The 13,481-nt window shown below is 35.5% G+C and overlaps 1 protein-coding gene across 1 annotated transcript in view; it reads left to right on the top strand.

The window, feature by feature from the left end:
- The window catches only part of LOC134536568 (leukocyte tyrosine kinase receptor), a 311,306-nt gene that overhangs the window by 194,737 nt on the left and 103,088 nt on the right, over positions 1 to 13,481 (top strand). The window lies entirely within an intron of this gene.

Here is a 13,481-nt window from a genome sequence, read left to right on the forward strand (position 1 = left end):
TCTGGTAAATCACTAGGTAGCAGCGGAACGTAGACACTATCTTTTATAAGGCCCCGAAGAAAAATAGAATGGCGTTATGTCAGGTGAACGTAAAGGCCAGCGGCGGATGAACGAAACGAACGTTGAACTCAAATTACAGATTAACTCATAGAAAATTGCAGATCACAAAACGCTTAACGCTCAGGAGTCCTTGAACTAACACTCTCAATTCTTACAGTTGTTACTATTAAAATTTATAATTGGGACATTATTTTATGGACATACTGTATTGGTCATAATATTTCCGTCGTTAATCGGCCCAACTACAAAGTTAAAAATTTTCACTTTAAATTTACGAAGAACTCTGGTTACAAAATATCCATGGATATCCGTAAATTTACGGTTATATTCGTAAATTTGAAAGTACTGAGATGTTACTTTTAACATTATCCTCAAGAATAAACACGATATAGTCACTGATCAATAAAAAAATAGGGTAAGACTACAGCAACATTACTTTAGTTTCTTCCACGTGTCTGTGTACCATGTTTACAACGAAGCAGAAAACTCGGTATCCGGAATCTGCCGAAATTACTAAGAAGGTTCATTTACCAGAAATTACGAAGCTCTCTTCGTTTAATTGAGTTGCATTCTTAGTTGAAAAATTCGTAATTTGACTGTTATTCTAACAGTGTCGTTAGAGGTGTATTTTTGATAGTGAGGCGGGATGATAACTGCGAGGCTTGCTGGTGCTTCTAGCGCGGTTTCTCCTCTAAACGAAACTTTCTGATTTGGCGCGCAGTCTTCTCGTCGTGCATAGGACTATTAAGATATTCAAGCGCTAGCCGTAACATTGTATGTTAAATGATGAGAATGGTGTAATTTAAGTCCCTTCAGTGCTTTGAAAAAGCTGTACCGGGTTTTTTATGGCTAAATATTATTCCGAACGCATGTATTTAAACCATTTTAACTATTCTAAAAATACAGTTTTAAAACGAATTATGGAATCAGAACAACTCATCCGCCATTATTTTTTTTATAAATGCTTTTTTTAAAAAGACCCTACTAGGATAACTTGAGCAGTTTTCCAATCGCATCGCCTTTTTTTTTCTGAAGCTCGTATGTGTGCCCAGATAGGCGGGGCCCTTGAACACAAACATTGCCATGAAAATGCAGTTATTTGAAACTGCTTCCACAATGCAAACACTGCATTCCAACCGAAGCTTCGGACGTCTCGTAAACCTGGCGCAGACATTCAGCTGGACCACACGCGGCATTACGAAGTATCCAAGTAGTTTTGTAGGCATGGCCATCCTCGCCCCGAATACGTATTGTTTGCTTTATGGCTCTTTCATTACGTAGTACGGTTAAGTGAAGCGATTGTAAATTCCCACCTTACATTTCAGAAGAACGCTGGTTAAAAATTACCCAGGGATCATCTTTGATTTACTATTATAGGTTTACGTAATTTTTCAAAAATAATGATCTTACTATATTGACAAAATACTCAAAAACTTGTTCAGTTTACAGGAAAAACCTTTCTTCCGCGCGTGTTTTAAAGTAAAACAGAACTCGAGAATCGGAATCCGGAGTTTCTTTATACGAAGATCCAGTTATATGAGATTACGAAGAACGTTTCGTTTATTCCAGGTTAATTCTTCGTTGAAAATCCAGTTTATTATGTACAGTAATTTCTTACTGTGTAGTCCCATTTTTAATGACAAAGTATTTTGGTTTTTTTTTAAATGTATTATTTTGGAAATTTTTGTAGCCATATACTGTGATTAAACTTTTTTTCCTTAGAAGTAAACAAACTAGTATTATTTATACTATCGTTTTATTTTTATACTTAAATAGCGAAGCAACCCAAATTTGCATATGATTGTCAGTTAACTGGATAATGAAAATAATAACTCATAGTTTTCTAAATAAAACCATGTCAAAAACGGGTTTAGTCAAGCATTGTAATCTGTTCACTTTACAGAAAAAATTTTTTGGTAACTTTCGAGCGAGACTTTATCCAGCCGATGCATTATTTTGCAACTTTTGCGCACAAAACCACCTTGAACTTTAACCCATTCAAACATTCTTAGTGCTCGGCTACAGTTGTGATATTTGGTTCTTAGTTTTTGCTCATTGGAGGGGCCTATTTCATAAAATTCGACATTTGTATCTTAAACAAATAATGTCTCAAAATTGACAAATTTGTCACAATGAAATGAGGTCATGTTTCATGAACACTACACGTGGCATATCAAATATTGAAACTTATTGAAATGTTTAGAAATTGGACAGTTATGTTTCGAAACACTAATCAGCCGCAACCACTGCAATGAAGATGTTTCTCCATATTTAGCTAAGTTATGTTTTTATCCTTTGCTTGAAAACTCATTATTTTATTTTAATTTATTTAATCGTACTCACTACTTTTTTGCTTAGTGTCCAGAATAAGTACCCATATACAACAATTATGCAACCTTTAATGCATAAAATAATGCCACATAAAAAACATAGTCACCATAAAAAACTCTTAAGACTTTGAAAATATGCTGACATACAGTGAAAAACATCTTTTTCAAAAACAATTTGGTATGTTTCGATTGAAAATTTCGTCTGATTTTACCGGTAAATGTCAAAGTTTTGAAAAAAAAGTACGTGATCAAAATTGTCGTACGTTTCTGCATTATAGTCAAGACAATTTTGTAAAATTGCAAGCTTTTATAGAATACAAGTTTTTTGGGATCTAAACCTGTGAGGCAATTTCTATCATCATTCAAGTATAAATTTGAATTTTTTTAAACAGACAACAGATATTAATTAGATTAAATATATATAGAAAAAAACTGATGTCAATAGAAGCTAATTTCGATAAGTTATCCAGCGATAAGTTATCTAGTGAGTAATCATGACAGTAAGTTATTGTGATTACATATTTAAATTATAAATAAATTGGCTAAATTGCAGTATGTATCAATGAAAAATTAGCATTAATAGCAAATTCGCAATTATTTAATAGAAAAAAGTAAAAATTGAACTAAAAACAATACAGATGTCAAGAACATGCAAAAAAACTTACCACAGTTGGTGAATCCCTTAGAGTATCGGGCCTGCAAAGTGATTCCGGGCACATTGAGTTATTTTGGCACATAGAGTGCTTCTAGTGTTATGTTACTGTGAATAACTGTGAGACGCAGAATATAATATTTGCAAATGCTAGCATGGATAGAACAAAACATTTAGGGAACTTTATTAATAGCTTTAAATGTTACGATTAGCATAATTAAATACAAAAATATTTACGTTTACATCTGTCTTGTAACACTGCAACTCATAGTGGTCCCGAGTTTTGCCCCTTTCAAGTCCCTGGTTTGATCCTCGCTGGGAAGTTTCGCAGTCGAAATACCATTAAACGCTCCATTGTGTTCAATTATTCGGCTGGAAATTGACAGTCCGATGCTAACAGTGATCACCAACTTATCACCCCGCGAATCATAGAACCACGCAAGAAACTAATCAGACGTTTGAGAGAGACAGGCTCGCCATGGATTAGCTTAAGGCCTTTCATTACACGGGTCAACCTCTACCTGGGCACGATCGCCACACGAGTGACTCGACAGTAGTTGGATCTTCCCGTACTCTGTGCACGCGTCGATAACCCTGGTAATAGAGAATCGATCTGTGGCTCTCTTGCTTCGTCTTCGGGGCTTTCGGGTCGAACACTCATATTGTAGGGGCTCAGTCTTCTCTGTTAACGTATAACTGTTCTTCTTTGCCGTATTAATTTTATTGTTAACACTAAAATTTATATGATCAGTATAATAGACAGGTAGAAAGTTGTGTGCTATGAGGAAAGGTGTAGTACATGTATACCTATAATTAGAGATGGTGATTTATAGAATTTAAAATAATGACATTTAGCATTTTGAATTTGAAATTTAGCATTTGGTAGCATTTAAAAAACACAATTTAGCCAATTCTCTCATTTTACATTACTGAAGAAAGGTATATTTTTAAAAAAGAAACCGTTGCTTGCAGTTTTACCGACTTTTTTTCTTCAACCGACTTCTCGGTGAACCTTTTTTTTTTTCTTTTGCAGTCTGATGTCCCTCAGATTTAATGTGCTTTTCAAGTAAATCTTTTTTTTCCCATCCCAGATGGCGATTACATAAATTAAAATTGCGCATTAAAATATTCGTTTCACTTTCCTATAACTGTTCACTTTTGTATTCATTTATGCGATTGCGAATGGAAATGACGTTTCGTCCCATTTTTACCACGAGAAATAACAGTATACAACACATTCACGAGTATGCACATATTTGTAAACACGCAACATTCCACAGACTACACAAGAACGCGGCTTTCACGTGAAACACAGCCAGAAAATGGGTCTTACAATTGTTAGCGCAACGAAGCAGAGATGTCGCAATATGGTGGCCTAAAAACTTGTACTCTGCAAGATGACGGACAATCTTCCAGCTAGTTGTTCTTTGCTTTGTTTACAATCGCGAGGCACGGATGGCCATTCTACATTCAATATTTACGAACAATAGTAGTTGTGAATGACGTGACAATAAGATACTTGTGCTGAATACGCCATAAAATGATGGTTTGTTTTGATACTGAACTGAAACAAAATACAATTGGTAAATAAATTGTGTAGAGTGAAGACGAATCTACGTTTTTTACCTTCATTTCTCATTTATCTCGGAATAGTCTAGATTTAACATTTTATAGCGGAAAAAATATAATTTAGCATATTTTAGCATCTATTTAGCAAAAACTAAAAATCACCATCCCTACCTATAATGTATCCAAAGAAACCAAATTCTTAATAAATGATAAGCTGAAAGTCAAATATATACAAAAAACCATTATATATTATTTTAAATGTAGAATTACACTGAACAACACACTTTGTGTAGACATGAACCAAACACATAATAAACTGCACAAATTTATTGTTCTGTCTGTCTATTAACCTCTGTTTACTATAGAGATATACGATATTATCCAACAGTAGTTTAGTTTACACAATAAACTTTAATAAACTATAACAAAACACAAAGGACTTTTATGACTAAAAGTACAATTGGTTTAATAAAAAGCAGGTGATAATGTCGGGCCATGCAGAGAATAATAGTCCTTATTGGAATTGTGGTTCAGACATAATTCAATATAGCATAACACTTTAAGTATTTCTCAATCTAGTAAAATTTCGGGTTCGCTGCGGCTAGCTTTAAAATGGTGACAAGCAATGAGATAAATACAAACAGGACCACTGAGTCTGGGAGTCTCGTAACTTCAAGAGTGCCTATTGCTCCACACCTTACCTCCCTTCACAAATTTTTAGGTTATGAACAGAGGCAGGCGGATGCTGAAAGCTCGTGGACCAAGGCTCATGAAGTGTTTTGGTGTGCGAAGAGGTTAGTTTGAGTATCAACAGGGCTGACTGGTCATGCACACTTACAATACACCATGAGAGTATTACTCAATGATTAAAAAAAAGAAATATCAGATAAATAATTTATTTGTATAAATTATTTTAAATTACACCTTGACTATAATATCAATTGCATTTTTTAATTCATTTGTTAACATAATACTGATTTTATTATATTTAAGTTTTATCTTAACTGGGGCCCCTTTTAAAAAAAAAAATTTCTCACAATTATTACATGATGAATTTCTTACAAAACATATTTTTTTTTTTGTTGTTTATCAAAATATCTTTAGTCCATGTTACATTGTTTCGTTGTTTCAAAATTATATATTAAATAAAACGTTGCGTTGGTTCAAATAAATTTCTTTAAAATAGAAGAGAAGACATGTTTGACGAGAAGTCCGATGAGGTTAAGTCCACGAAATATTCACATAGGTAGTGTTGAAGAAAAAAAAAGGTTAGTAATTCATGCCAAAAATAATAAAATAGCCGTCGGCTTTCCTGAATTAGGTGCGGTCACTTCATTTTGCTTCCGGGCTGCCGAGGACAGGCCCCAACACCACAGCACAAGTTGGTTCAAGTTAACCGCATGGCCGGTATCATGGAACCGCACTTAGTGCGGTTGAAGATGCTTAATGCATCTTAAAAGCCTAAAATCACACAAGAAAGAATTTTGGAGTTACTACAACATAGCGTCAAGGTGCTGGAAAAGACCGTTTGTGGTCTGTATGAGCAAGACGAAGAAGGACATTGAACATGGCACTCGTAGAGAGTACTTTTTTAAAACAACAAAAGATCGATTATTACTGGAGCATTAATTCTATCACCAAAAAAAGATTGACTTATAATTTCTTAAATATACCTTCACATATTTACTATAATAATTAAATTGTAAACACATTATTCATTATAGATTCTAAAAAAAATACATTGACACAAAAAACTTGATGTGTTCAAACATTTAAATTACACATAATTATAATTATTACAACTTCGTTCAGAATTAACTTTTAAATATTTAAATAACACATTACCATTAGCAAATACCAATATAGAATACTGAAAACGTGTGGAAACCAGTTCGCCCAAACAAAAAGAAAAATAATTATAAATAAATAAGTTGAGCAAGTGCTTCCAACATTACAATGGCACATACTCCCCCCCTCAAAGCAGACGCTACCGGGAGGCAACAACAGAACTACACCATATATCCCACAAAAATTAAAACTTAATCCTTGACCACAAAAAACCCATTACATACATATCATAATAAAAAAAAATTACAAGCTACTCCACATTGGAGGATGAAGCTACGGGTATTAAGATGGTTCCAGAAGGAATGGGGGGTGAGGGATTAGAAGAGGTGGTCCAGATAGACCTAAACTTGAACCATAGAGTTATACCAAGGATAAAAATGCAAAGGAAAACGAAGACTGACAAAATCAAAGCAATGACATTAAAATGAGAATTAGTTTCAACATACTGGTGAGGACGTAAAAGCTTAACAATGTCGTGGAATGGAGCACCACTAGGCTGAGAAATCAAATGTTTGTTAATATCTTCCACAATTGAAGAATTGAAGGATACATTTGGTAACTTGGAAAATGTCAGCTGACTTAAATTGACATTAAATTTAGGTACATGTACAATGGGTAGAGACATATTAAACGTTAGAGAGGAACTGACTGAACCAAAGGTTCTAAAGAAAGGACTAACAATGTCACCATGTACGGCGAACAAGTGGCAAAAACGGAGTTAGTGGTAGAAACGAATAACTACGAATATGTTTTTGTCAACCAGATTATGGTAGACCTTGATTTTGCTGTGCGAAATGTATGAGTAAAAGTACTCTTCTTGTTCCTAGGAATTTTTTGAAGAACTACAGAATCAATTTCCTGCCTGGTGTCAAGAAACAGCGTTGAAACAACAGTCAGCGATTTATCCAGTTGATACTGTTTCCACATTGACACTACTTAGGCGAGCGTACGATGACCACATACCTCCGAGAAACCAAACTCGAAGCTAAAGTGGGAATTAAACCCGACGACGAAGACGAAGAAGAATACGAAGACGAATGATTGATTTCAAGAGCTGTTTTCACTGAGAATGACATTGTTGACCTGAATTACCTTATTTAAATCGGATTCTAACTCCTTGTTTGCATGTTTCAACTGAAGCAAATTGAAATTCAATACGATAGAATAAAAATTGTCTGAAAACAGAAGATGATCTTCTTTTTCAAAGAGAACACCAGTATGAGATGTTGTTACCGTAATGTTAGCTGAAGTTAAGGTGAAGACACAGAGAAGAATACCAAGTGGTCCAAACATGGCGTACAGACATCAATCAACGGAGTGGACCAAGAGAGCGGACCGCTGCACTAAAACATAAAACATAAAGAACAAGTGCGGATAGCATTGCATTAGGACAAAAAAAATTCTAACATCCTCCTCTACCAATGATTCAAAATAGAAACCTACAAACAAATGAATACTTGAACATAACACTTCAAACTAGGAAAACCCTACAACCAAACTTATTCCCCAAAACTAACATACAAACAATTAAGACTTGTCGCGACAACTTAAAACTAGGTACCATGGTTTTTTATATTTTTATATTTTATGTGCACATACATGTTATTACATTACTTTTACTTTTCTTTACTCAACTTTATTCATTTTCTTGTGTAGTTATGTATATTATATATATAGATATAGGCCTATATTGATTTATTAAAAAAAAAGTTTCTTGGGACTCAAAGACTAGGATCGGTGGGTGATCAGGCCATGATCGACTGAGCCAAAGGCCCAAACGAAACTGGGGTGCAAATTCCCCTAACTTACTGAAGACGATAAATGATATTTCTTTAAATGAGAAATGTGGGCTCTGGTAACATAGGATCCAGTGTCTGGATCGCACAAACTTGCCATAACTGGGGTTAGAAAACGCTGTATCTGGTAAGGACCTGACCAGCGAAACAATAACTTTGCCATTATTTTATCTACTTTCTTACTGATTGGGTGTGCTCTGCACAAGACGAGATCACCTCGTCGAAAAGGATTATCAATTCTGTTCCTGTTATATTTGACTCTATATCTCTCATGAGAGCGCTTGAGATTTCTAAGGGCGGCTGCCCAAACTTCCTTTATGTTTTTTGGGTCATCTGGTAACAATTCATTTAAAGACCAAAGATTTGCTAATGGATTATTAGGAGTGAAAGTGAACATCAAATTATATGGTGTAGACTTATGTGATTCATGGCGTGAGTAATTAAAAGCCATCTGAAGCCAAACTAAATGTTTGTCCCAACTATTCTGATCTTCGGCATGAAAAGCGATTAACGCTGATCGGAGGTTTCTATTAAACCTTTCCGCATGCGAAGGTGGCGGATAGTACGGAGACAGACAAATGTGACGTATACCATGGGTGAAACACATATTCTTAAATACTTTAGAAGTGAATTGAGATCCGTTGTCTGAAACAATTGAAACAGTTATACCAAAATTTTGAAAGATATTGGTTTGAAGAGCTTGTATTGTTGAGAGTGCATCAGCTTTCTTTAACGGGATCAACCAAACAAATTTTGAAAATGCATCTACACAAACTAGCAACATACTATTTCCTTTTTTACTTCTTGGTAATGGGCCCACAAAATCAATGAATAATTTCTGCATTGGTTTATCCGAAACTTCTGAAGACAACAAACCTAAATGTGTATTTTGAGCTGGCTTACTAAGGGCACAAAGTTGGCATTGCTTAACTCTCTCTGCAATTTCACCATACATGCCTTTCCAAACAAATTTTCTTCTGACAGCCTCAATTGTTTTATAGGTACCCAAATGTGCACCAATAGGTGATGAATGAAAATACTGGAAAACAACAGGTTTCAAGACTTGAGGTAACACAATACGTTTCTGATGATTTCGAATTCTGGAATATAAGACACCATTAGATAAAAAATAAGGTTTTTGGGGTATACCAGATTTTAAATTCTGAACAATCTTCCGTAATTCTTGATCCTCTTCTTGATGCAATTGAATGTTTTTGAATGTTAAAGGAAAATCTGTTAGAAGAACTTTACATTTGTTTTCCTCTAATGAGGGATTATGTTGTGTCTTATCAAACATACGTGAAAGAGCATCTGCAACAACATTTTGAGATCCTCGGATATGTTGAACCTTAAATTTTAGTGAAGAAATCCTCATTACCCAACGACCAATTTTGCCTAACTGGCGGGGATGTGCAAGAAGCCATGATAATGCCTGATTGTCCGTTTCTAAAAGAAATTCAGCATGTTCTAGATAGGGCCTAAACTTGTCAATACCGAAAACTACTGCCAAACATTCTAATTCATAAATTGATGATTTCTGTTCTTGCTGAGTGAGGGTTCTAGATGCGAACGCTATGGGTTGTCTAACACTGTCAAATTCCTGGGCCAAAACGGCTCCTATTGCTGAACCAGATGCATCTGTTTGCAAAATGAAAGTTTTAGAAAAATCCGCCATACGAAGAACTGGTGGACTTATTATGTCTTGTTTTAATGATTCAAAAGCCTTTTGTTGGTCATCACCCCATTCAAACTTTGTGTTTTTCTTACGTAGCTTATTAAGTGGAATTGCCTTTTCCGCTAGGTTAGGAATGAATTTGCCAAAAAATTGTATCATACCAATAAAACGTGCAACACCCTTTATATCTCGTGGAGGAGGAAACTCTCTAATAGCTTTTGTTCGTTCAGGATCAATGGATATTCCACGTGAAGAAATTTTATGTCCTAAAAATGACATTTCTTGTACTGCAAACTTAACTTTCTGTGGATTAACCGTCAGACCAGCTTTTTCAAGTCGAGACAGAACTTCCTTTATGTGTTGGAGATGGTCATCAAAATTTTCAGAGTAGATGACGAGATCGTCTAGATAATTGTATACGAACTTGAATTTAACATCATGAAAAATTTGGTCGAGTAAACGGGTGAGAACTTGTGCGCCTGTTGCAAGAAAAAAGGGCACACGAGTGAACTGATATAGGTTCCACGGTACACAGAAACTTGTAATAGGTTTAGATTCATGTTTTAGAGGTATTTGGTGATAAGCTGAATTTAAGTCTATAGTAGTGAAGAATTTGGCCTTGGAAAACCAGTGAAAGGCTGAATGAAAATCTGGCAATGGAACTGATTCAATTTCGATTTTTTGATTCACACGGCGGAAATCAACTACCATGCGTTGTTTACCATTGGGTTTTGGTACTAAAAATGCAGGACTTGCATACTGAGATGTGGATTGTTCAATTACTCCTTTATCTAACAATTGTTGTACCTCTTTTCGTAGAAGATTCATCTGGGGTGGTGCTAAACGATAAGGATGACTTTTAACGTATCCATTGTCATGGAGTTTAATTTCATACTCGAGAAGATTTGTAAGTCCTAAATCAGAAGTGAGAACTTTAGGAAATTTTTCACACAAATTTTTGATAGCATTACATTGATGCTCAGGTAGATGACTCAAAGAATCAGAATTTTCATCAGAACTTTGTTTAATACTAATTTCAGCAAGGCTATTATCCAACTGGGATACACCTACAAAAGGAACTTTGAGGTTAGGTTGAAATTTAAAAAAAATATGTTTCTCCTGCATATCAAGAATAAGATCGGATTTTGTCATGAAGTCAGCGCCGAGGATGAAGTCTAAACCAACATTTTTCGAAACTAAACAAGGGAACATCCACGTGAAATGTGCTATTTTCAACTTTATGACAGCACAACAAACGATAGGCAAAATTTCATTAGATGCAGTGTAACACCTAAATTGACCATTGTCAATAGATTTAACAAGATTAGCTTCTTTCAGTTTATTCAACAATTGATAAGAGATAATAGACCGTGTGGAACCTGAATCCACAAGAGCTTGTTCTAAAAACGTACCAAAAGAAACACTGACACGAGGAACTGGAACAACATTGGATCCTACTAAATTAGGTGAACTAGAATGATTAACCTGATCTGGAACTTTTCTCCTTTTTATCGGTGTACCAAAATACTTTTGAAAACAACGTGCTACTTTCATCTGCTGAAAAATGTGAGCATTATATTGAGAGTTTTTGGGTTGGCCAAATTTGCAGGGGGAACCGCTCACCTTGAATCCCTGCTCCAGGCGTTTTTTCGTTGCAAAAATCTACAATTACTAACAACATGATTATTTCTTTTACAATTTGTGCAAAACAAGTTCTGAGGTGAACCTCTTGAGTTCGCTGGCAACTGAGCTCTGTTATGTAAATTCACATTACTGTTAGGGTAGTATCGGTTAAGTTGTGTGGTGTTGCAGGTATTAGTGAAATGTCTAGCTGGTTTGTAACCTGAAAAATGGGGAGATTGCATATCTCTGTTTCTGTCAGCAAATCTTATGTTCTGTGAGTGAATACACATCCTGTCAAGTTCAGCGAAAGAACATGGCTTATTAAAAAAGACTAAACGTGATCTTTCTTCAGGGGAAAGTCCATCAAGGATATTGTTAACTATTTCTTGTTCAGTGACTTTAAGACGAAAAATAGCCGCGGCTTCCTTAACATCATTAACATAAACAGAAAGGGTTTCACCAGGCTTCTGTAGACGACTGAAGTGTGTTTGTGAAGTTGTGTGAGCAATCGTGATGGAATGAAGAATGTAAGAATGTCATCATGATAACTATCAAACGAAAGATTTTGAGAAATAGCCGCTCGAGTTCGTTCGGCCAAGGGACCCAAAGTAAAAGGGTAAATTACCTCCAAAAGTTGTGTTTCGTGCACACAATGACTCTGTCGCAACCTGACAATGTTTTTTAGAAAATTTAACAGGGGTGGAACATTAAGACCGTTTGTGACTGGTAGTTCCTTCAACATATTTTCAAGAGGGTGTGTAATCTTGCCAAAAACATTAGGAAGAGAAAAGCTACTTGTTGTCGTTACCGGCTGTGACGTTCCAGTTGCTGTACAAAATACTACACGAGAATTAGAGCTCGTGGGTGGTAATGATGTAGTGTTGGTTAGGTTCGTGAAATCCACAACTTGATTAGTGGTACTTGGAACAGGATCCAAATTCAACATGGAAGGCCCTGGGATGGGTTTGTAAGGAAGGGGAGTGGGCAATGCTAAAACCGCGAATTGGTCACAAACTTGTGCCATAGTGGCTGAAGGGGTAAGATCTCGCAAGAGTGAAAATTCTGTTTCTGACTTGTTTACAATATCTAACAAACTCTTAACCTCAATGATAACATTTTGTAAGGAGGCAACTTGGACCTCAGACAATACAGAGGCATGAACCTCTAAAAGCAATTGAACATGTCTGTGCAAATGAGATAAACGATTTCTGACTCTGGGCAAGGTAAGGGCAAAGTTTTCATCATCAGTCAAATTAGTGACTATCTCCTGTAAAACTAAAACTTTACTCGAGCACACATTGAATTCTTGATTGGGGTCAATACTCTTTAAATTGTCTTGAACAATAGGTACATCATTATTAATTGCTGTGCGAAGTTTCTTACGCAAAACAGCTGCTGTGGTTTCTTGGTGCTGAACACCACGCAACTGACACTCAAATGTCAACTCATCCTTTAAAAGGAATTCTGGTACTACTGTCGAAGGCATGATAAAAAAAATACAAAATATAAACAAACAAACAAAACAAACAAATTAACCCAAAATTGTTGTCACCACCAGAATAGCACCGCTGTTGAGGTAAAGCACATGCAAGACCAAAATCTACACATGCACAAATGCACATCAAAACAACTTCAGAACCACGCTCTGCTACCATTACTGCTCCACACCTTACCTCCCTTCACAAATTTTTAGGTTATGAACAGAGGCAGGCGGATGCTGAAAGCTCGTGGACCAAGGCTCATGAAGTGTTTTGGTGTGCAAAGAGGTTAGTTTGAGTATCAACAGGGCTGACTGGTCATGCACACTTACAATACACCATGAGAGTATTACTCAATGATTAAAAAAAAAGAAATATCAGATAAATAATTTATTTGTATAAATTATTTTAAATTACACCTTGACTCTATAATATCAATTGCATTTTTTA

This window comes from Bacillus rossius, chromosome 1, assembly GCF_032445375.1.
Source record: "Bacillus rossius redtenbacheri isolate Brsri chromosome 1, Brsri_v3, whole genome shotgun sequence".
NCBI lineage: Eukaryota > Metazoa > Arthropoda > Insecta > Phasmatodea > Bacillidae > Bacillus > Bacillus rossius.